The sequence below is a fragment of the Mus musculus genome, chromosome 4 (genome assembly GCF_000001635.26).
Source record: "Mus musculus strain C57BL/6J chromosome 4, GRCm38.p6 C57BL/6J".
NCBI lineage: Eukaryota > Metazoa > Chordata > Mammalia > Rodentia > Muridae > Mus > Mus musculus.
Genome location: NC_000070.6, coordinates 81423889 through 81445796, shown reverse-complemented (window position 1 = coordinate 81445796; position 21908 = coordinate 81423889). Strand labels below are relative to the sequence as shown.

Genomic DNA, 21908 nt, shown 5'->3' with positions numbered 1-21908 from the left:
AAGAGGGAAGAGGTATAATGAAGCATTGCATAAGCATTTATAAAAGAAAATAAATGATTATTGAATCATAAAGTAGGATGCATGTTATGAAGCACAAAATAGTATTCAATAAGAATTTATCATTTCCTTACTGGATCAGTATTTCAGGGTTTGGTTTTTGTTTGTTTTTTAGGAAGTTAGCCTTCAGTGATACCCAGAGTGGCTTGTATGTTTACTAATTGGATGTATGGATGGGCAGCTGACAGAAAGCATGACGTGGCTGGCTCTGTTCTGACATACGGTAGCAGGTGTCTGGAAAGTTGAATTCAGCCTTCTATGTACTCATTTCTTTGTGCTCATGTGCGAGTGTGTGTGTGTGTGTGTGTGTGTGTGTGTGTGTGTATCTTTTGTGAACTTACGTACATCAGTGCAGGTGCCTGCAGAGGCCAGTGATGGGTTCTTTAGAGCTTGAGTTACTGGCTTTTATGAACCAATTGAAATCAGTGCTGGGAACCAGCAAACGTTTCAAGAGCCGTATGTGCTTTAAATATCTGAACCATCTCTCCAACACCACACGCACTCATTTTCCCCATTTTGAGTCAGAGTTTCTTTTATGTTCATTGTCTGGAGGGCTCGCAAATCCCCAGTTACTAACTTGAGGTACGTACTGTGACTCAATTTACATTTGAAACAATTTCCCAGGCCCGATGTCACAGGCCTGGGGGCCATGTCTGAAAAGCACTTCTTTAAGTTACACTAGATATGCAATGCAAGGAAGGATTTAAACAGTGGGACTTAGTGACTTGGTACTATTTTAAACCACCAAGAATTTTGTTTTAAATAAATGTGAAGTGTTGAAAAAAAAAAAAGAATTTATCACAATGGCTTCATCCTAAGTTGTAGAAGTAATGGCCACTGAAATATATATGAATGGCCAGACTTGAAGAGAGCCCTTAAGATTCCCTTTTGGGAAAGCCAGGTTAGAGCCAGGCAAATGGATATATTCAATAAATGCTTGAATATATGGAAATGCTTGAACTGAACATACAAATTTGCACATTCTTGGCCATTCGATGAGAAGGTGGAAGTGAAAATGGATTTAAAGGTACATTTAAAACAGAAAGAAGATTCATAACTGAACCTTGAGGACCTCCAGTATTCAAAGATGGCAAAGACAGGGATGCCCCAGGACCTGCAGATCTACTTGAAAACAAGGAAGCTTCGAAGTCTAGCTCTTGCTTAGGAGTCTCTACAGCCTCTGTGAATGCATGAGAAAACATAAACTATGTCTTAGTCACGGTTTCGATTCCTGCACAAAACATCATGACCAAGGAGCAAGTTGTAGTGGAAAGGATTTATTCAGTTTAGACTTTGCTGTTCATGACCAAAGGAAGTCAGGACTGGAACTCAAGCAGGTCAGGAAGCAGGAGCTGATGCAGAGGGCATGGAGGCATGATACTTACTGGCTTGCTTCCCCTGGATTGCTCAGCTTGCTTTCGTATAGAACCCAGGATTACCAGCCCAGGGATGACACCACCCACAATGGGTCCTCCCCACTTGATTACTAATTGAGAAAATAAATGCCTTACAGCTGGATCTCATGGAGTCATTTCCTCAAGGGAGGCTCCTTTCACTGTGATAACTTCAGCTTGTGTCAAGTTGACACACAAAACCAGCCAGTACAAACTATGAGATGAGAAATACACCCCATGAGTTTAGGCAGTAGAAGGCCCTTACCAAGACAACTGTCAGAGCAGTGACAGGCCCAGAAGTAAGGGTCTCTTGCGCAGCTGTGATCAAGAACACACTGGGTAGAGACAGAACTGTGGATAGATCCTCTCCATCCCTACCCCTAACCCTAGCCCCTTCTCTTTACCTTTGTGTTTGGTTTTAAGATGGGACGCCTGATAGAACAGATTCCCACAAATGCACTGTGGGAGGAAGAGAAGATGGGATGAAATGTCCCTCAGACGAACTACATCTTCATTTTCAAAAATCCTAGAACTGACTCATATCCACACATTCTGAAGACATCCAGTCAGAGTTCACATTTTCCTGCATGTCAAATCTATGCTGATTCATATTTGCGGAACCAAGGGAATTGAAGGTTTGGGCCCTGTGTTGTCTCCACCCAAGACACTGAATCCACTTTAATCAACTCACATTAGCAAGCAAAAATTTTCATTGAACGGTAACACTTTCATTCTTGTGCATTTCACGTGCTTCCTCCTTTAATATTTAGTAAATGTTAGAGAAACGCAAATCGCTTTTTATTAGACAAAATAAAATTACAACGCAATTCTTGTATTTTAAAGTCTGAGAGTTTTAAATTGTTCACTCTAATATTAGACTTAGAAAAAAGAGCGAGCGAGCTGTATTTTCTTTAATGGGTGTGGGGTTGGGGATAGACTGTGGGACTCCAGAGCTGAGGTCAACAGAAAGACAATTGTAAAAGTCACAAAACAGAAAAGGGGCATTCCCTCCCACCCCAATTCCCAGTAGCAGACAACTCTGAGCACTTTCCCGGAGGAGTTTGCTGCTTTTTTTCTTTTTATTGTCTCACCAGGCTAAGAACGCATCTTGATGTGCTAAGTAACTTCTCAAAAAAGGACTTCCCTTGACCACCTCGTTTCTCAAGAGGCCACGAATGCAGAGGGCAGTCCTCACCAAGAACTAGGAGAACTGCAACTAGAGACTACCAATGCAGGGGCCGGGAGCATAAAACACAAAAACTACATTCCTAGCCCAATTCAAGTTTTTGATAAAATATCAGCAACACTGGAGTGCAAGTATTTCTCGCGTCAATATGTGTGAAACGCTATACTTAAAAAAAGGGCACTTCCTTTGGAAGTCACATTTAGGAGCCTGCCCCACGCCCCGCCGCCTTCGCGCTTGTCCGTCACCCACGCGGGCCCGGGCCCGTGCGCCGGTCGTTCCATCTCGGCGGCGGCTGGGCCGCGCCCCTGATTGGCCAGCGCGCCCCGCCGGCGTCACGGCTTCCCGCAGCCCCGCGGCCTCCGGGAGGCTGGTCCGCGCGCAGCAAGGCTGGCCGGCCGCGGGCTCCGGTTCTCCGGCCACGCGTGAGCGTTCGCGCCACACGGCGCTCCGAGGGCCGCGACTACAGCGGAGAGGAGCCGAGCGCTTTGCCCACCCCGGGAATCCCCGCCAGGCCGCCGAGCCCGGTAAGCGGCCCCGCCCGAGCCCTGCCCCCGGGACTCTGGAAGTTTCCCGGGCTGCGCGCTCCCCGCCGTGCTCTCCGCGCGGCCTGCGCGCCTGTTGCTGTGCGCGGGCCCGGGGAGTGCGGGAGGGCCCGGGCCTGGTGGGGGTGGGGGAGCGTGCGGGAGGCGCTTTGTGTCTGAGCCCTGCTTCGTGGGGCGCGATGGTGCTCTCTGGGCTGCTATTTATTCTCCAGGGACTCGGGGACTGGGCAGTTCCTTCCCGGGTCATTGGCGGCGGGGAGGAGGAGGAGGAGGGGGCGGTGGCAGCCGGGGCGGGCGCGAGGGGGCTGCTCTGCGGGGGGAGGACGCCGAGGATACGCAGGCCTGCGGGCGAAGGTTGGGGTTTCCTTCTAGCATCAGATAAGAGGACCGCGACTTCACCAGCCAGAGGGAAAACTCCTCTCAGTATTGTTTTAGTGTCCTGAGGGGATGAATCTGAGAACTGAGCCCAGGCCACCTCATCCTGTGCTGTAGGACAGCTGTGCAGTTGACATCACCTTTGTGTGTCCATAGACCCTCGTTTAGGATGCCCTTCATAAATTAATGATCTGGGAACAGGGTGTGTGGGGGGGATTGGTCCTAGGGGTTTGGGAGGTTTTTGCATGTAGAACTTGTTAAGAGATGATGAAGATTTTACAACGATCAAATTATCCAATGTAGTTTATTACGGATTTAGAGGCTGATAGAATCCAGAATAGCAATTACATTTAAAACTTTAATAAAACTAAACTTTGAACGCTTTTAATTTCAAGTTCTAATATAAAGTTTTGGAAAAGTGCACCTGGGCTATTATGGATAGAGGAAGGCTCTGTAATTTGTCTTATCTTCCTCACCCCATTTAAAAAAAATAAGCAAAAATTGATGGGACTTTTTTTCAGCATATTGATAATAGTGCATATGTGTGCTGTGTCTTTCATGCATTCCTTTCTTCCTTGGATTCTTCTAGTTTCTTCTGGTTTTCTTTCTTCCTTTACCACGTTCTAATTTTACCACAGAACCCTGATGGTGGTTTGGTGAGGGAGTTAAGTTTGTTTTTAGGGTGCTCCAAATTCTGTCACCCAGAAAATGATCTACTGAATTCCTACGGGCGTCTTTGCATTTCAGATGCTTTTTAAATAGGGAACACCTTGAGGGAGTAAAGGCTATCTATACAACATACTTTGCTGCAGGTTGGAAGGTACTAGAGAGATAATTTCAGAAATGCAAATTTGCATTGATTCAGTGCTGGTTAGCACTTTCAACATTTAACTAAAGTACGCAAAATGGTTTACAAATGAAATCCTGGATATGTGTTCTGGAGGTAAGACTGAGGGGGGGGTGGTCTAGAACCTTCTGAGCAACAGTGAGTTGCTGCAAAGGTAACTGACCTGAGTTAGAGAAAGACCATTCTGCAGATTACATCCTAAGTCTATCCTCATAGATTTGACTGAGTTGAGTTGCAGGTTGGCTCCACTTTTTACATTTATAATATGGCTAACATCCTCTGAATTTCATCAGATACTTTAAGGCAGAGTTAACATACTGGACTGGATATGACTCCAAGTACTGTAAATGCCCCATCTCCCAGAGAAAGTTCTACACTAAAGAATGAAGAAACAGATGAGTTCTTAGTTAATCCAAGATTCCTAGATTGTCCAAGGGATGTTTGTGGCTTCAGTGGGTTTGTAAAAATAGACATTTGGCCTTAGGTATAACTAGGTTGTAACTATCCTTGGGTATAGTTGCATTGTTTCAAGCATCAGTTTGCTGATAAGAAAGGTATTTTTCTCTTTTAAGTTTAAGCTTTGCTTACTAAGCAGTATTTACACAAATTTGAGAAACTAGTATGGCAAAATTGTTATATTGTAATTAGTTATATAATTTTAAGGGGGGCTCCCTGGGAGAAAAAGTGGGGAGGAGAAATCACTGCTAATTAACCAGGTGCCTTCAATATCTAAGGTAGATAGTAGGTGGTAAATGGGAGCTTTGGAGACTTGTTGCATTAGATTAGGCACTGGAAGGTCTGGGGATGGGTCAGAAGTAGGCATACAAAATAAATACAAAATAGTTTTCTGGAAGCTTGATGTCTTCACTGATCACAGGGGAGGGGAGAATAGAAAGGTCTTGTATGTGGTCTTGAGATTCATTAAAAAAAAAAAAGAAAGAAAGAAAGCAGCCAAAGGGTCTTAGGTTGCTGGACATGATGAAGTGATAATAGTTTTGCTGTTGGGGCTGCTGTTAACATAAGTTAGTGTTTCCCATTAAGAAGAGAGCATAGACCTGTAGGTGAAATGGTTGGGAAGGAAGTGGGTGGCAGGAACTAGAGGGGATATCAGTTTGTATTTTTCTAGAGTAGAATTGAAGGTTTGGGTCAAGGGGAAGTGTGTAGGTGATGAAGGGGAAGGGGTAGGAAGTATGGATGTGTAGGCAGAGTTTTGGTTTTCCCAGTGTTTGTCATTCTGTCTGTGATCTCAAAAGTCATCCAAATGTCCTTGTGTTTTACCAGTAGTCCCTTCAAGGCAGCCCAGTCTCACCTGTCATATACTTCCAAACTCTCTGGCATCTACCCATTGCTTGCTTCCCCAGCCACTGTGTGTGCAGTAAACGGCATCTCATTCCCAGTCTGGTGTAACGGACTTGACAGCTGGAGAACTATAATGTATGTGCTGGTGATAATGGGAAGTGATAGCCTTGGTTCCCAGGGGACAGCAATCAACAAGTGTGGCATTTGGTTGGTTGGTTTCTGACTCTTTACCTTGTAGATGAGGACATCTCTGTATTTTCTTCCTATTTGTTTCTTTTTGTGTGTTGACCTATTTTCTTCCGAAGAGGATGCCTGGTCTCATTAGATTAAGGCCACTGATTACCCCATTTAACCTTAATTATTTCTTTAAAGAAACTCCAAATATAGTCATATGCTTAGGTGCTAAGGATTTGGATTTCCCATGAGTTTGTAGGAAGAAGATGCATTCCTTATCCTATAAGAAAGTTCTTGGAGAAACCCAGCCTGTGAGCTGGTTAGAACCAGAAGAGTAGGTTGGCCTGGGGTAAAGGAGAGAGGTCAGAGAGGGGGCTGCTGGGTAGTCTAAGCATTGTTGAGGTAATATGATGCTTGGTAAGAAAGGGAGACTGCTATTTGAGGAAAGGCTATTTTATCTCTGGCCCAAGACCTTTCTGTAAGTGTACACTGAGCACTGAATATCTAAGGCCTTTTTCCTTTTAGAAGATAGATAGAACTTTAGTTCTTTCTGGTGTTTTATAAGAGCATAATTTTCTTAAAATATTTCTAAGCCTTAAAAAATAGTAAAACAGATTCATTAAAGAAGAAAATATTAATGTAAACATGATGATTTGTATGTTTGATTAAAACAACACACTTTGTTTAATTAATTAACTTTCTGCTTCTTGAGGCAGGGTCTGATGTAGCCTTAGCTGGCCTCTGATTCACTGAGTAACTGAGGCTGGCCTTGAACTCATGATTCCTCTGCCTCCACCTGTGATGTTCTAGGATTGTGTAGGAGCATACTACTATACCTAGTACTATTTCATTGATTTAGAAACTATGTCCCATGTGTGTTTTGTGGCCCAATTTTTGTCATAAACTTTTTCCCTTTTGAAAATTTCCCCCTCTTAGAAAAAAAAAATAGAAGATTAAAAAGGCAGGGTAATCATATGTAGCCAGATGACTTAGAGACAAGCAAAAGCCGTTCTTCCAGTCCTGGCCATCTGGGTGAAGAAAAACCATGCAACAGCAGAGGAAATGGAGACAAGAGTCTGACATTTTCTTTCCTTCCTGTCCTTCATATATTTAGATTTGTTGGGTTTAGAGAATTCTTATCTTTATTTATTTATTATTCTTATACTTATAAAACATTTTTTATCTCTAACTCTAAGATATTGTAAATAAATGCATGAGGAAAAAGTGAGAAAGGAAACATTTGTAAGAAAGATGAAAAGAACATACAGTAAACTAAACACACACACACACTCACACACACTCACACACACTCATACTCACACACACACACACAATCACACACACACACTCATATTCACACACACAGTCACACACACTCTCACACACACAGTCACAAACACACACACACATACACACACACTCACACACTTACATACTCACACACACACTCACATACACACTCATTCACACTCACTCTCTCTCTCACACACATACTCACACATTCACACACACATACACACACACTCACATGCACACTCACACACACATTTTAATGTAAAACAATTAGGTTCTGGTGAATATTTACCATTATTAGTTCTGATTATATAGTGGATAGACCTTAGCTTCTATTAATTATCATTTATATATTTGGAGCTTTTCTTTTGAAGGGTAATAGATATAAATGGAAAAGGTAGCTTAGTTTTGTGTGTGTGTGTGTGTGTGTGTGTGTGTGTGTGTGTGTGTGAGGGAGGGAGAGAGAGAGAGACAGACAGACAGACAGATTGTGTACCTGTGAAGACTTTAGTAGAGTGTTTCCTGGTCCCCCTTCTCTTTCTCTACAATGGTCACAGTTTTCTTGGAGGTACTGAGTTGATGAGCTGACTGCCCTGTAGTCATGGGAATCAAAGGTGGAGATCCCCACCATGCATGCAAAAGACAATAGCAGGGCCCTACATTCAGTTAAGGGTAGAGGGAATGGAGATAGGAGGCTCCCTGCGGCTTATTGGCCAGCTAGCTAAAGCAACTCTTAAATTCAGTGAGAGACTGTGTTTCCAATACAGAGAATGATAAAGGAAAACACCTGACGTATACCTCTGGTTCCTACAGGCTCATGTAACTCACTCACACATGCAAGCACACACAGGGACATGTACATACACTGATACATGTGTAGATACATGCACACATGTACAGCATTGCAGTGCTGCGTATTGTGAAGGTTGTTGAGTATAGAGTGGATCAAGCTAAGTCAGCAAACGTTTTAGTCTTTCTTGTAGCTGATTGGAGACAACATGATAGGTCATCTGGGACTGAATTATTGTTTTCTAGCATGAATATTTGTTCAACCCAGGAAGTTCTTGTTTTCTTAGGGAGGCATAGGGCCATTTAACATATTTGTTGCCCTAAAAAGTTTCCTTATGGCCCTTTTATTTCTTTTCTGCCTCCCTTGCCTACCCAAGCCCCTTCTTCAGGGACCAGCAGTGTGCTCTCTATCACTGCAGATGAGCTGGCATAAACAGATCTTGACTAAACTGAATAGACTGATTATACAGAAGGCTATAGCTTTTTCTCTATATAATTATTTTTGAGTTCAAACTAAAGCAATTTAAACTTATAGTTACAACTTAGTTCTGTTCCTTGCTCTCTACTAGTTCACCGAACATAGATATACAATTAAGGAGACTTTAATGGCTTAGGTTTCTTTTGTACTTTCATTATTCAATTACAGTATATTTATTCTTACTTTTGTGGATGAGTAGAAGTTTTTGCTATAGAACCAATTAGGTTCTACAGTTGAGAACTATAAATTAAATCAACAAAAGATAGATTTACTGGCAAAAAGGTCAAACACATAACATCAATTCTAATTTTACTTGCAAGAAGGCCACACAGAAATGAATACCTTGAGTGGTGACAGAAAAGTGGGCGTGTGTGTGTGTGTGTGTGTGTGTGTGTGTTTGTGTATATGTGTTTCTGGTGTGTACAGTAGGAATTGTTTTGATTTTATGGACATGGGAAAGGCTAGTAACATCTTCACTAGTAACAATAAAGAATATATATATATATATGTATACATACATACATATATATATATATATATATATATTAAAACAGTAACTTTATGTCCCACTTGGGTTAGAAAGGGAGTATCAAGGAAAATGTCTGTGTCTTCTGGTTCTTTTTGCCTCCATATCAAAATAGACCTTAGGATAGTGGATTCTGATTCCTGTATTTTAATGTGCATCAGACTTTGTTATTTGGCAGTGAGTCTTCAGTCTTCTTAAAGTTAGGCTACTTTTGGGAAGTCATAGAATTTCAGTGGTTTTATTAGATGTTTCAAAAAAAATACTACTGGGAATTTTAAAATAAAAGGCTCCAAGATCCTTAACTTTTGATATTATCAGGTGAATAAGTCAGAATAAATAATTCAAGAAATACTTCCTCTGAGCATAGCATATATTCATATTACATATATTATTTATTATATATTCATAGTATAGTGAATTTTGTGTTTTATTTTCAGACTCCCTGTCAAAATTCTTTTCATGTGTGTGCATATTTTTAGTATTTTAAAAAACATTTTGTTAGAATTATCTGTAATTCCATATAAAAACATACAATAGGAATATGTAAGGCTTTAACCAGTAAAGGCGTAATTTGCTGTTAGGATTATACAAATAATAGGTAGTCTGTAAATGATCCAATTGAGACCATTGAGTATACCAAGAATTAGAGACAGGACGAACTAAAAACCTATTTTATTCTAGGTCAGGCCTTTCCAACAGAAAGGTAGAAGACATATGTAATTATAAAGGTGTGTGTGTGTGTGTGTGTGTGTGTGTGTGTGCTTGTGCATGTGTGTTAAGTGCATGTGCATATGCAGGTTCCTGTGGGCTCATGCAGAGGCCAGAAGAAGGTGTTCTGGTCTTCTGGAACTGGAGTGACAGGTAGTTGTGAGCCAACTAATGTGGGTGCTGGGAACAGAAACCTAGTGCTATGCAAGAGCAAAAAGTGCTCTTAACCCAGAACCATCTGAAATACATAACTTTAAAAATTCTTAGGAGCCCTAGAAAAGAGAAATGCAAAATAGATGAAATTTATTTTAACAGTGTATTTTGTTCAGTATAATTTATTCAAAATATTATTTAATTATGAAATAAAATATGAGCTACAGATGAAGTATTTGTCTTCCCTTTTAAAAAAAGTCTCCACAGTCATTGCTATATTTTATACACAGAATATAATCATTTAGAATTTGCTATATTTCAGAAGCCAAATAGATACGCTGGCTCCTGGCTACCATGTTGGTAAACATAGCGCTTTAAATCATGCATCTAAGCTGTGGGGAAGATGCAGTCAAAAGAGGTGGCTTCATTGTGCCTGGACAGAGTATTCTGCTGGCTGCACCCGTTGAGCCTTTCTTGGATTGTTTTGTTTTTGGTCTTTTGAGAAAAGGTATCAGTGCCAGGCTGTGATTGTCCTTCCTCTACCTTACAAGTGCTTGGAACACAGGTATAGGGCACCTGTCCAGCTGGGTCAGTGTTAGTCTTTATGTGTTTGTTACTACTTTCTGACCCATTCTTGAAAGTGTAATAAAAAAAACACTGCTTTCTTCTTCAATGGGGCTGCAAAACCCTTGATCTCCTTGGGTACTTTCTCTAGCTCCTTCACTGGGAACCCTGCGCTCTGTCTAATGGAAGGCTGTGACCATCCACTTCTGTATTTGTCAGGCACTGGCAGAGCCTCTCAGGAGACAGCTATATCAGGCTCCTGTCAGCAAGCTCTTGTTGGCATCCACAACAGTGTCTGGGTTTGGTGATTGTTTATGGGATGGATCCCCAGGTGGGGCAGTCACTGGATGTTTGTTTCTTTAGTCTCTGCTCTACACTCTGTTTCTGTAACTCCTCCCATGGGTATTTTGTTCCCCTTTCTAAGAAGGATTGAAGTATCCACACTTTGGTCTTCCTTCTTCTTGAGTTTCATGTGTTTTGCGAATTGTATCTTGGGTATTCTGAGTTTCTGGGCTAATATCCACTTATCAGTGAGTGCATATCATGTGTGTTCTTTTGTTATTGGGTTACCTTACTCAGGATGATATTTTCTAGTTCCATCTATTTGCCTAAGAATTTCATAAATTTATTGTTTTTAATAGCTGAGTAGTACTCCATTGTGTAAATGTACCACATTTTCTTTATCCATTCCTCAGCAAGAAATTATGTTCCTTCTTCTGGATCCCTTCTTTTCTCTGTCCATTCTCCAGGGAGGGGTTGATGTGTCTCATCTTCAGAGTCCTATTGATTCCCGATGATGATGTTGGGTGCTTAGCGCATCACAGTGTGATGCTGGGCCATCCATTCTGCTTGGACTCAGATGGTAGGCTTGTGTCCTTATTCTCTGCCATTCTTGCGCTTGCAGTCGCCATGCCAGCCAAATGAAGATTTTTATACAGTTTGGGTATTCATCTTTAATTTAAAAAAGATTGAAATTAGATGTGAAAATATGTAAACACTGGTCCCTAAATTGTTTGTGAAGAAAAAGGAGATGCAAAATGTGCACATGGGAAAGCAAGAGGCTTAAGGTTGGAGACACGAGCATTTTAAAATGTACTGTTATGTTTAAGAATTATTCTGTCATTAAAAACTGTTAGAAACAAAGCTTCATGCCTGATCACGCTGAACGACACTGGTGTCTTCTTTTATCTGATGGTGAGGAGGTGGCTAGAGTGCTTTTCCAGCATGAGGAAAGCCTATGGATGACTACTGCTGGCTGGCAGCTTGACAAGATGTCAAAACACTCTTGGGTTTTGAGCACAGGCATTGATGCTCTTTGCTTTCTGAGTCTGGGCACAGGCATTGATGCTCTTTGCTTTCTGAGTCTGGGCACAGGCATTGATGATGCTCTTTGCTTTCTGAGTTTCTAGCCATCATACCATAGTCACCTGCTTCACACTCCTATTGCTTTGACTGCTTTGCCAGGGTGGAATGAACCCTTGAAATGTGAACTGAAAGAAACCTTTCTCTCTTGAGTTGTCTTTGGGAGTATCTTGTCAAAACAATAATAGGAAAAGAAAGTTAGATTCTCTGTGTTATATTGGAATACCAAAAGAAAAGAGGAGGAGTGGCAGGTGAGATGGAGTGAAGCCCTCGTTTGAAGGAGAATGGAAAACCTGGATTCTGAGCTTGTCTTGTTGCTAAATTTCCCTATGGCCCATAGCTAGGAAGGTTTCAGTGATTAATACTTGATGAAATAATATAGTCGTCAGTTTTGGACTTGTTAGTTTGTGTCAATGTCTACATTTCTAGATTAATATGTATAGTTTTATTTTGTGGTTGATTTTCTAAAGCAACCAATAACATCAGTTTATTTTATATGGCGAATATTGTAATAAAAATGTCTGACGCCTCTGTAACATTTTTAAGTGCTGACTTATTTTTTTCTGACAGTCAAGCTACATACTTTTCTCCATGTGTCTTTCTTTGCTTTTCAGCTTATTCACTTTATTACAAGCTCTTCCTTCCCCCTACAGTTGCTTCTCCGCGTCTTGCTGTATTAAGTCAGAACTAAGCTCTTTCCATTAATCTCTCTGGTTAATGACACTTTATGTGCCACTACTAACACTAAACTTAATTTTTCAATTTGGAATTTTTCAGGTCGAGTTCTACTTTTTTCAACCCCTCTGGGGCGGGATATGATTTTTTAGGACTGTAGGTAGGATCTGCAACCCTATAGGTGGAACAATATTATGAACTAACAGTACCCCGGAGCTCTTGTCTCTAGCTGCATATGTATCAAAGGATGGCCTAGTCGGCCATCACTGGAAAGAGAGGCCCATTGGTCAGGCAAACTTTATATGCCCCAGTACAGGGGAACGCCAGGGCCAAAAAGTGGGAATGGGTGGATAGGGGAGTGGGGGGGAGGGTATGGGGGACTTTTGGGATAGCATTGGAAATGTAATTGAGGAAAATACGTAATAAAAAATATTAAAAAAAAAAGTGTTCCTGGCTGAGGAGATGACTCATGGATAAAATCCTTCCATCCAAGAACGAGGGCCGGAGTTGGGATGCTCAGAACCTATGTACACACTTCAGGCTAGATTGCAGGTCTCCTTAGTCTGACAACTGGGAGCCAGAGGCAGGACTGACTAGGTAGACTAGTTGGGGGTCCATGAACTCTGGGTTCAGGTAGAGACCTTGTGTCAATTAAAAAAAAAAAAAAAGCAGATATCTGTCAGGGATGGTGGCTAACGTCAACTTCAGGCCTCTAAATACATAGGCACACATGCACTCTTACATATATGTGAAGACGCGCATGTGCACCCCCCCCCCCCCATACTTTATATAAAAAAGAGTTTTCGGTAAATGGGAAAGGTGTCATAGAAGTTTTTGCTTTGCCACATCAGTCATAATGGGGTAGTTTACTGTTCTTACTCTAGAAATGAGTAACTTTGATTAAATTAGGGACTTACTGTGATAGCTGTTGGAAATACAAAAATACAGAGATTAATATATGGATATTACATCAAATACAAATTAGTAATCAAAGTAGTTTTTCATGTCTATTCTTTTAGGCATTTGCAAATGTTAACTATAGCTGATTTTACCAAGTGGTTAGAACAACTCAAAGAGGGAAGTACTCAACCTAGGATCACATAATTAAGAAACTGATGTGTTTATTCAAGAGAATTATCTAAGAAAGCAACTATGAACCTTGGAAAGCCCAGCTACCTGAGCTATTTAATCTGAAAACGTGTAACTGTTGCTTGTCCTACATCATTACTGTTAGAAGCCAGCAGTGGGAGTTGGTGCTGGAGACTTCCTTGCCTTTGATCTGTGGATTCCTAGGTTGGATCTATCTACATGTTGGCTCTGTTGCTTATAGGCTGTCTGCACAGAGAAAACACTGACTTCCTGACCCCCTGTCTTATCTGAAAATGGGAGGCTCTAAAAGCATCTGTGAAGAATACATATCATTGGCTCAAGGGAAAAGGGACATACTATTCATATTTCATAGATAGTTCAGTTGTATACAGTAAAAATATGTGCATATTGTTTTGTTCTCAGGATGAGTCATTATTACAGTAGATGTAAAGGCAGGTAGTACTTAGGCACAATTTTGCTGCAAGTAATACTTAGATACAAATTTGTTTGTGGGTTTTTCAAGGCAGGTTTCTCTGTGTAGCCCTGGGTATCCTGGAGCTCTCCATGTAGCCCAAGCTGTCTTCAAACACAAGAGTTCTACCTGCCTCTGCCTCCCAAGCACTGGGACTAATGGTCTGCAGCACCATGCCCTGCACGATGCAATTGCATTAGCTGTGATTAGTGAACAGCGTATTTCAAAAGCTCCAAATAGATTGATTATTGCCTTCATTTGTAGATTACATCTCTACCTCCATCTTAGACATTTCAGTGGTAATATGTCTAAGGGAGTATTTGATGGTAGATTGTGTTTGAGGAACCAGGCTACTTTTCTCAATCACAAAAATTATGCAGAATATGACCAAGACTTTGATCTTTCGTCCTTATTTACTTCTGTTCCATTTCCAAACTCATTTGTAACCAAATTAATTTTAAATAAGTTTTGCTATTTAATTATGTAAAGTCTTCATATGTGATCTCAGTATCTCTAGGAACATAATGATGGCTCCGGTAAAATCTCCAGGATTGTACTTCTGTGTCTATAAAATCTGGTGTTAGCAAGCTTTGAGATAAAACTATTTTACTATTTTAAAATAATTCATCATGAATAATTATGAAAGAAATAGTTGTTGCCTTACATCAGCTGTATTTAAGGGTTTTGAAGTACTCCGTGGAAACCACAGTAGAGAATGGCCTTAGAAAGTGAGAGTATGCTCACTGGAAACGGCTCAACTCCCTTCCCCGCTTTTCTCTAAGCAGACCTGGAACTCAACCAAGAGGGCTCACAAGCCATTAGTCACCAAAAGCATAGCATGGGAGAGAAAAGGGCCACATTAACTCTAGCTCTAGGGTGTTGTTTTCTTACCAGATAACTTCTGATCAGAAATATGAGCCTGCCTTTTCTTAAATTAACTTGCAAACTTTCTCTTTACTCCTATCCAGATTCAGCGAAGGGAAATCATGGCAGCCATACACTGAATTTAGAAGCGTTGATTGATGAGGAAGGATAAAAATACCTAATTACGTGCAGTGTTTTATAGCTCAGGGTAACTACGTAGGCAAAGTGACAGAGGACACCCTTGATGATTTCTGTAGGAAAGATGCAAGAACTGGAGAACCACTTGGGAAAATAATGGAGAGCATTTGAAATAGATTTAGTCTCAAAGAGCTAAAAGGTACCATAGAAAATGACATTGGAAGAATTGTATAAACTTGAGGTTGTTAGAGAGAACCTTGCCTCTCCCCCTGTCCTAATTCCATAGTGTTTTTCAGTGAAGTTTGTCTGTATTCTCTACCTGTTAGAACTCCACTGAGGAATGTCTCTGTTAGAGTTGACAAAGCCACATATTGTTCTGCCTCAGGATTGGCTCTCCCATCTCACCAACTCAATGGAAATCCTGTGACCGAGTAGGCAGCCAAGGAATGACAGACATCTTCAGTACCAGCCCCTCCTCCTGCAACTGTGAACTCTTGCAAACCAACTGCCAGCCAAGGTTCTGTGTCCATGGGGATGCTTGAGTCTCCATGCGTTTTATAAGCACCAAGGACACAATGTGCTCAGTTCATTGGGGAATTAATTGCCTTGTTCCAGGCAGGCAAAAGGACAGACAGTGAGCGCCAGAAGTAACTTCTCTAGAGAATTAATTTCCAGTATAGGAATTACACCTGAGGATTCTGTAACACAGAATTAATCCTTCTGTGGGTTTGAGGGCTCCCAAGAAAACAGTGGCCCAAGTGAGTTGTTTTGTGGGGCTGGGGCTGGATCTAGAATCTCCTCGTATTAATGTGTTAATTTGCCAGAGCCACCCTTGGAGGAATCCCTCTGCCTGGCTCTGTCCAAGAAATATGTGTGGCATCTGGTATCTTGGCCCTTAACACTGAAAATGAGGTTCTGAACAGGGGCAAACTGCCCAACAATCCAAATTCCTTTGACTTTCACTAGGGAGTAAGAGAACAGAAGAGAGTAAATTTCCATTAGAAGCACCATTTCCTGAGTCAGTATGCTGAGGGGAGTTGACTCTGGAGAAGAGTCCTGTCATCTAGGCCTGTGGGTGGAACACAAGAGAGACAAGTGCCAAAGACAAGGTATCAGAACCGAATTTTAATGTTTATTTTGGATTCTTAACAATAACAACTTGATGAAAGTGGAGAAGGGAAGGCATAAAATTCTAGAATAACTAAAGCAGATTTGATTTATCTAGTACTCTTTAAAAATGTTCCACCAATTTGATACTTGAAGGATAGCAACAGCTCTAAGCCACAGACCTAGAAACCACTGGTTTATGTGGACCAACCACAGTGAGCATGTGTCTCTCAGCTACATGTGTTTTGAAGTTTTTTTCTAACTCTAGAATTGACATCAGAGTAGATTACAAGCAGAGAATAAAATAATTTAGCTAAAAAAATTACAAATCATAATTTAAATATGTAACTCAGGAAGTAGATTCAAGTCTATAAAAACAGTATTGTTGTGTTTTGGGGTATCCATAATTTAGGAAGGAAACACATACATTTCTGAAGGGGTATGAATACCCCTTTAGGTAGCCATCTACAAAATGAATGCGGACATACATGTAGACCAAACACACATACACAAAAAATAAAAGGAAAAGGATAAAATAAGTAAAAGTAACTTTCAAAACCCACTTCAAAGTAATTTTGAAAATTAAAGCAAAGTTAAGGAATGTTTGTTAGTTTGAATGTATTTGTTATATAAATATATTCATAACTAATAAAATGTTTAAACTTAAATTTTCTACATATTTTTTCATCACCATGGGATCTTTGGCCCTCTAAAAAGAGAGGAAGTTTTAAAACTAAGGAAGTGAATAACAGTAGGAATCCTAAGAAATGAAAGGTAATAATACCATTGTTATTTTTTTAGTCTTTATTTTATTGGATGTTTTATGTACTTACATTTCAAATGTTATCCCCTTTCCTAGTTCTCCAGGGCCCCCCTCTCCCATATTCCTGCTTTCATGAGGGTGCTCTCCCTCCCACTCACCTACTCCCACCTACTGCCCTAGCATTCCCCTGCACTGGGGAATGGAGCCTTCACAGGACCAAGGGCTTCTCCTATTGATGGCAGACAAGGCCATCCTCTGCTACATATGGGGATGGAGCCATGGGTCCTTCCATGTGTACTCTCTGGTTGGTAGTTTAGTCCCTGGGAGCTCTGGGGGGTCTGGTTGGTTGATATTGTTGTTCTTCCTGCAAACCCTTTCAGCTCCTTCAGTCCTTTCTCTAACTCCTCTATTGGGGACCCAGTGCTAAGTCCAATGGTTGGCTACAAGCATCCACCTCTGTATTTGTCAGGCTCTGGCAGAGCCTCTCAGGAGACAGCTATAACAGGCTCCTATTAGCAAGCATTTCTTGGCATCTGTAATAGTGTCTGTGTTTGGTACCTGTATATGGATGGATCCCCAGGTGGGGCAGTTTCTGGATGGCCTTTCCTTCAGTCTCTGCTCCACACTTTGTCCCTATATTTTTTTTAGACAGGAGCTCTTGGACATAGAACTACCTGAGGATTCAGCTATACCATTCCTAAGCATATACCCAAAAGATGCTCCCACATATAACAAGGACACATGCTTCACTATGTTCATAGCAGCCTTATTAATAATAGCCAGAAGCTGGAAAGAACCCAGATGTCCTTCAACAGAGGAATGGATACAAAAAATGTGGTATATTTACACAATGGAATACTACTGAGCTATTAAAAACAATAAATTCATGAAATTCTTAGGCAAATGGATGACTAGAAAATATCATCCTGAGTGAGGTAACCCAGTCACAAAAAAACACACATGGTATGCACTCACTGATAAGTGGATATTAGCTCCAAAGCTTGGAATACCCATGATACAATTCACAGACCGCATGAAGCTCAAGAAGAAAGAAGACCAAAGTGTGGATGCTTCAGTCCTTAGAAGGGGACACAATACTCACAGGAGTAAAACAAATTGTTTTAGTCTGGCTGGAATTAAGTCATGTAGACTGAATGAAGTTATATGTGTGGGAACTCACCAATGGCGATGACATTTACAGTTTAGTAGCTTCAAGTAACATTTTTTTCTCCAATAAAGAAGGCAGAGAAGATTTGAAAAGTACTGTAATTAAAATTAAACAAACAAACCAGACAGTTTTCCCAAAGCAGATATTGTTAACATTTTTACAATTGTTGCCAATCTCTTATTTTTCTAATTCTTATTATGAAAAATTTCAAATAATACATGATCAAATAATACGTGAAGGCAGAAGACTGGAGTCTAGCCAGTCAGCTCATGGCCGGGCTTGTTTCTCTGCTTCTCTAGCATTTCCTTAATCATTGTCATGGAAACAAGTCCCAAACACTGAACCATTTTTTTTTTTTTGAAAGATTTATTTATTATTTATTATATGTAAGTACACTGTAGCTGTCTTAAGACACTCCAGAAGAGGGAGTCAGATCTCTCATTACGGATGGTTGTGAGCCACCATGTGGTTGCTGGGATTTGAACTCCGAACCTTTGGAAGAGCAGTTGTGTGCTCTTACCTGCTGAGCCATCTCACCAGCCCAACACTGAACCATTTTATCTGTAAGTATTTATACACTCACTGATCTACTTATAAAAAAGTAGAGTTTAGCTTCCTTGAAAGAAGGGAAGACAAATTCCCGGTAGATATTCCTTGACTTGAGGCTACCATACCTGTTTATTAGTAAGTACTATATGAGCAACTATCTAATAAATACTATAAGCTCATGGCTGAGACGATAGAAATTTATCCTCTGAACAGTTCTGGATTTTGGAAAGTTCAGGGACTGTATTTAGTCTAAATGAAGTCAAAAATTAAGTAGACTGGTACAGACATTCAACACAACCAACTGCCCATAAAAATCTGATCCAGTTGGATCTATGTATTTTTAGAACCCATCAGTAGTCCTGTCAAAGAAAGATAACATTCATCTTATGTGATGTTCATATATTTAAAGCCAATCAATTTTAAAATTCAATATTTTAAAAACTCCTCATGATAAAGTATACCTGTTTGTATTAATGTTTTAAAATGTAGCTGTTGGGCTGGAGAGATAGCTCAGCAGTTAAGAGCACTGATTGCTGTTCCGGAGGTCCTGAGTTCAATTCCCAGCAACCACATGGTGGCTCACAACCATCTGTCATGGGATCTGATGCCCTCTTCTGGTGTGTGTCAGAAGTCAGTTACAGTGTACTATGGGTCACCTCCCTAGTACCCCATATAGTAATGCTGGAATCTGTACTGTACTTGCTTTCTCTTGTGTGCTTTAGCTTATTGTGGCTTTAGCTCCTTACCGACTTGTGATCTGTCTTTCACTCTCATTTATTTTTACTTTCTTCTGTATTCTGAACATCCCTCTTGCATGATCTCATTTCCAGTTTCACTTGAATTTTGCATATCTTTTATACCATCACAGATCATCGACCTGAAATACAATCTGATCATATTACATACTTGACCAAAATAAACTTTAAATAGAATCCAAACTTTTGTACTCAAGTTCCTTAGTAATTTGGAGTGTCCTTATCCCTAGCTTCATCATGTCTGTCAGAGGTAACAAAGTTCTGTATTCAGAAGGTGCCGTGTATACTGCCTTGCCACACTGCAGGGAGCACCACAGGGAGCACTCAACATCAGCTCTAACTCCTGCCCATTTTTTGGAGTCTGAGAGGGGTATGGGGTCTATAGCTCTGGGAAGCTTTTTCTGACTTCTCACTGTGGCCTTGGGATCACCCCTTTACATTTCTGTTTTTTTCTTTTTGTTGTTGCTGATTACTGTGTCTTCTATTCACTAAGCATTGGATTCTTATCCTGTCCTCATTTCTCATTTCTCTGTTTCTGTCACTTGACAGCATTCCAGTCATATGAGCACACCGTGGCTGAATTAGTAAAAACCAAAACCTTCCTCTAATCCGTATTTTCACTTTTGAGAGATAATTTAACTCACAGCCCTACAAAGGTAGCACAAGTTTGCCAAGAGGAGATAATATTGATCAGCATGTGAAGTACTTATGAAGTTAAGTTTCTTTGACTTTGGAGTAAGTTTAGAATTAATAAATTCTGCATTTATTGTAGGAATCCAGAAGGATTTATAGCTGTGAATGTGAAAATAAACTTGCATTCAGGAATGCTTTTTTGATCAGGGCCTAAAAAATGAGGGAGATAGTTCAAAGGAGGAGATGCTAGTCAAAGTCTGCTTGCAACTACTGGGCAGCTGTGGTGTGGGTAGATGCTGTGCTGCGTCCCTGCTTTGGAGACAGCAGTTCAGTAGTGTTACCCCAAAGTAGGAATTATTAATGAAAGTGTCCATTTTGCCATCACAAACACTTGCAGATATGACAAACTACCCGTGAGAGATTATATCCTGGCTTTTGTCTGCTAGCTTCAGGAAGTGCTGAGGCTAGCTGTGAAGGGAACAGAGGCTAAATTTAAATGCAGTGACAGATGCTGAGCTACCCTGATGAGATTTTACTATCTTATATTTACTTATGCTGTAGTAAGAATTGAGTATAATAACTATAAAAGTGTGAGCATTTCCTGAAGCTCCTCCTCAGAATTATTTCTGTCTGTGCTGGTTAGACTTTTTTTGTTTTTTTTTTTTTTGGGGGGGGGGTCATCAATTTGACAGACTAGGGAAAAGCAGGCAAAAAGTACCTCAGTTGTAAAACTGCCTTTGTCAAACTGGTCTGTAGCAAGCCCATATAGTATTTGTTTGTTTGCTTGATGATCGATGCCAGTGGGCCCAGCCTAGTGTGGGTGAGGGCATTCATGGGCAGGTGGTTCTATATTGTGTGAGAGCCAGCTGAGTGAGCCAGGAAGAGTAAGCCAGTAGGCAGCATCCCTCCATGGCCTGGGTTCCAGGTCTGCCGACTTTCCTTCATGATGGACTATAACCTACAAAATGAAATAAACCCCTTCTTTCTCTCCAGATTACCTTTGGTCATGGTGTTTTCATAGCAAACAGAGAGCAAACTAAAGTGCTAGAGCAAAGCAGTTGTTTTGTTGTTGTGTTGGTTTGTTTATTTGCTAGTTGCTGTGACATCTGTGTATTTAGAATGATTTACTGTTTGAATTGCCGACTCTTTGCTGCATACGTGTGTGCCTGCATACTTCCAGAACAGCTTGCCAGAGAGCAAATTGGCCAGTTAGTACATGCTCCTCAACAAAACCAAATATTCAGTTTATCTTTCATTCCTTGCAGAAAAAAAAAAATAGTGTTATCAACCCATTGTTGGGCAATGAAATGGTCACAGGGAAAGTCTTCAGAGACTTATTAAGGATCAACGAACTGTCATAATAGAAGTTAACAGAAAACACATAGGCCTAAGATTATAAATGATGTTTTAGTATTACTATTCCTAAGCAAATGCAAAGATAACCAGATTGTCAATAAAATGATCAGTTAAACTTGAATTTTAGATTTTAATACAAATATCACTGGAGATATATCTACACACACATACACACACACACACACACACACACACACACACACACACACACACACTAAGAAAGTAGTAATTTTCCTGTAGCTCAAATTTGAATAGGCATTATGTTTATATTTGTTCATTCTGGAAGTCTAGATGTACTTAGTCAAGATGCAAAACTAAAGAAGAATGCAGCAATCCAGCGCTTTCTTCTCTCCCCTCTGGCCTGACCATGATTCACTGTGAACAGTTTTGTAAAATCCATGGAAATAGTTTTTTATAAATATGCAGTTTTCTAGTTCTTACAAGTTTATTTCTTTCAATTTCTACCTACAATGGATTTTATGTCCTCTCATTTTATAGAGGTAGTTGTACCTTAATACACCATCTCATACATTCTCTTTTAAACAATTGATACCTCTACCAAGTGTATATTCAGGACAATATAGAAAATAGG

The 21908-nt window shown here is 40.5% G+C and overlaps 1 protein-coding gene across 10 annotated transcripts in view; it reads left to right on the top strand.

Moving 5' to 3' along the window:
- Nucleotides 1-2899: 2899 nt before the first annotated feature.
- Nucleotides 2900-21908, top strand: part of Mpdz (multiple PDZ domain crumbs cell polarity complex component) — a 164399-nt gene continuing 145390 nt past the window's right edge. For 7 of the 10 annotated variants that reach the window (XM_006537644.4, XM_006537649.4, XM_006537647.4 and 4 more), the window contains exon 1: nt 2900-3161. The gene's annotated coding sequence lies outside the window, so the exon portion shown is untranslated. The remainder of the gene's footprint in view (nt 3162-21908) is intronic. The other 3 variants (NM_001305286.1, NM_010820.3, NM_001305284.1) reach the window with 1 other exon arrangement.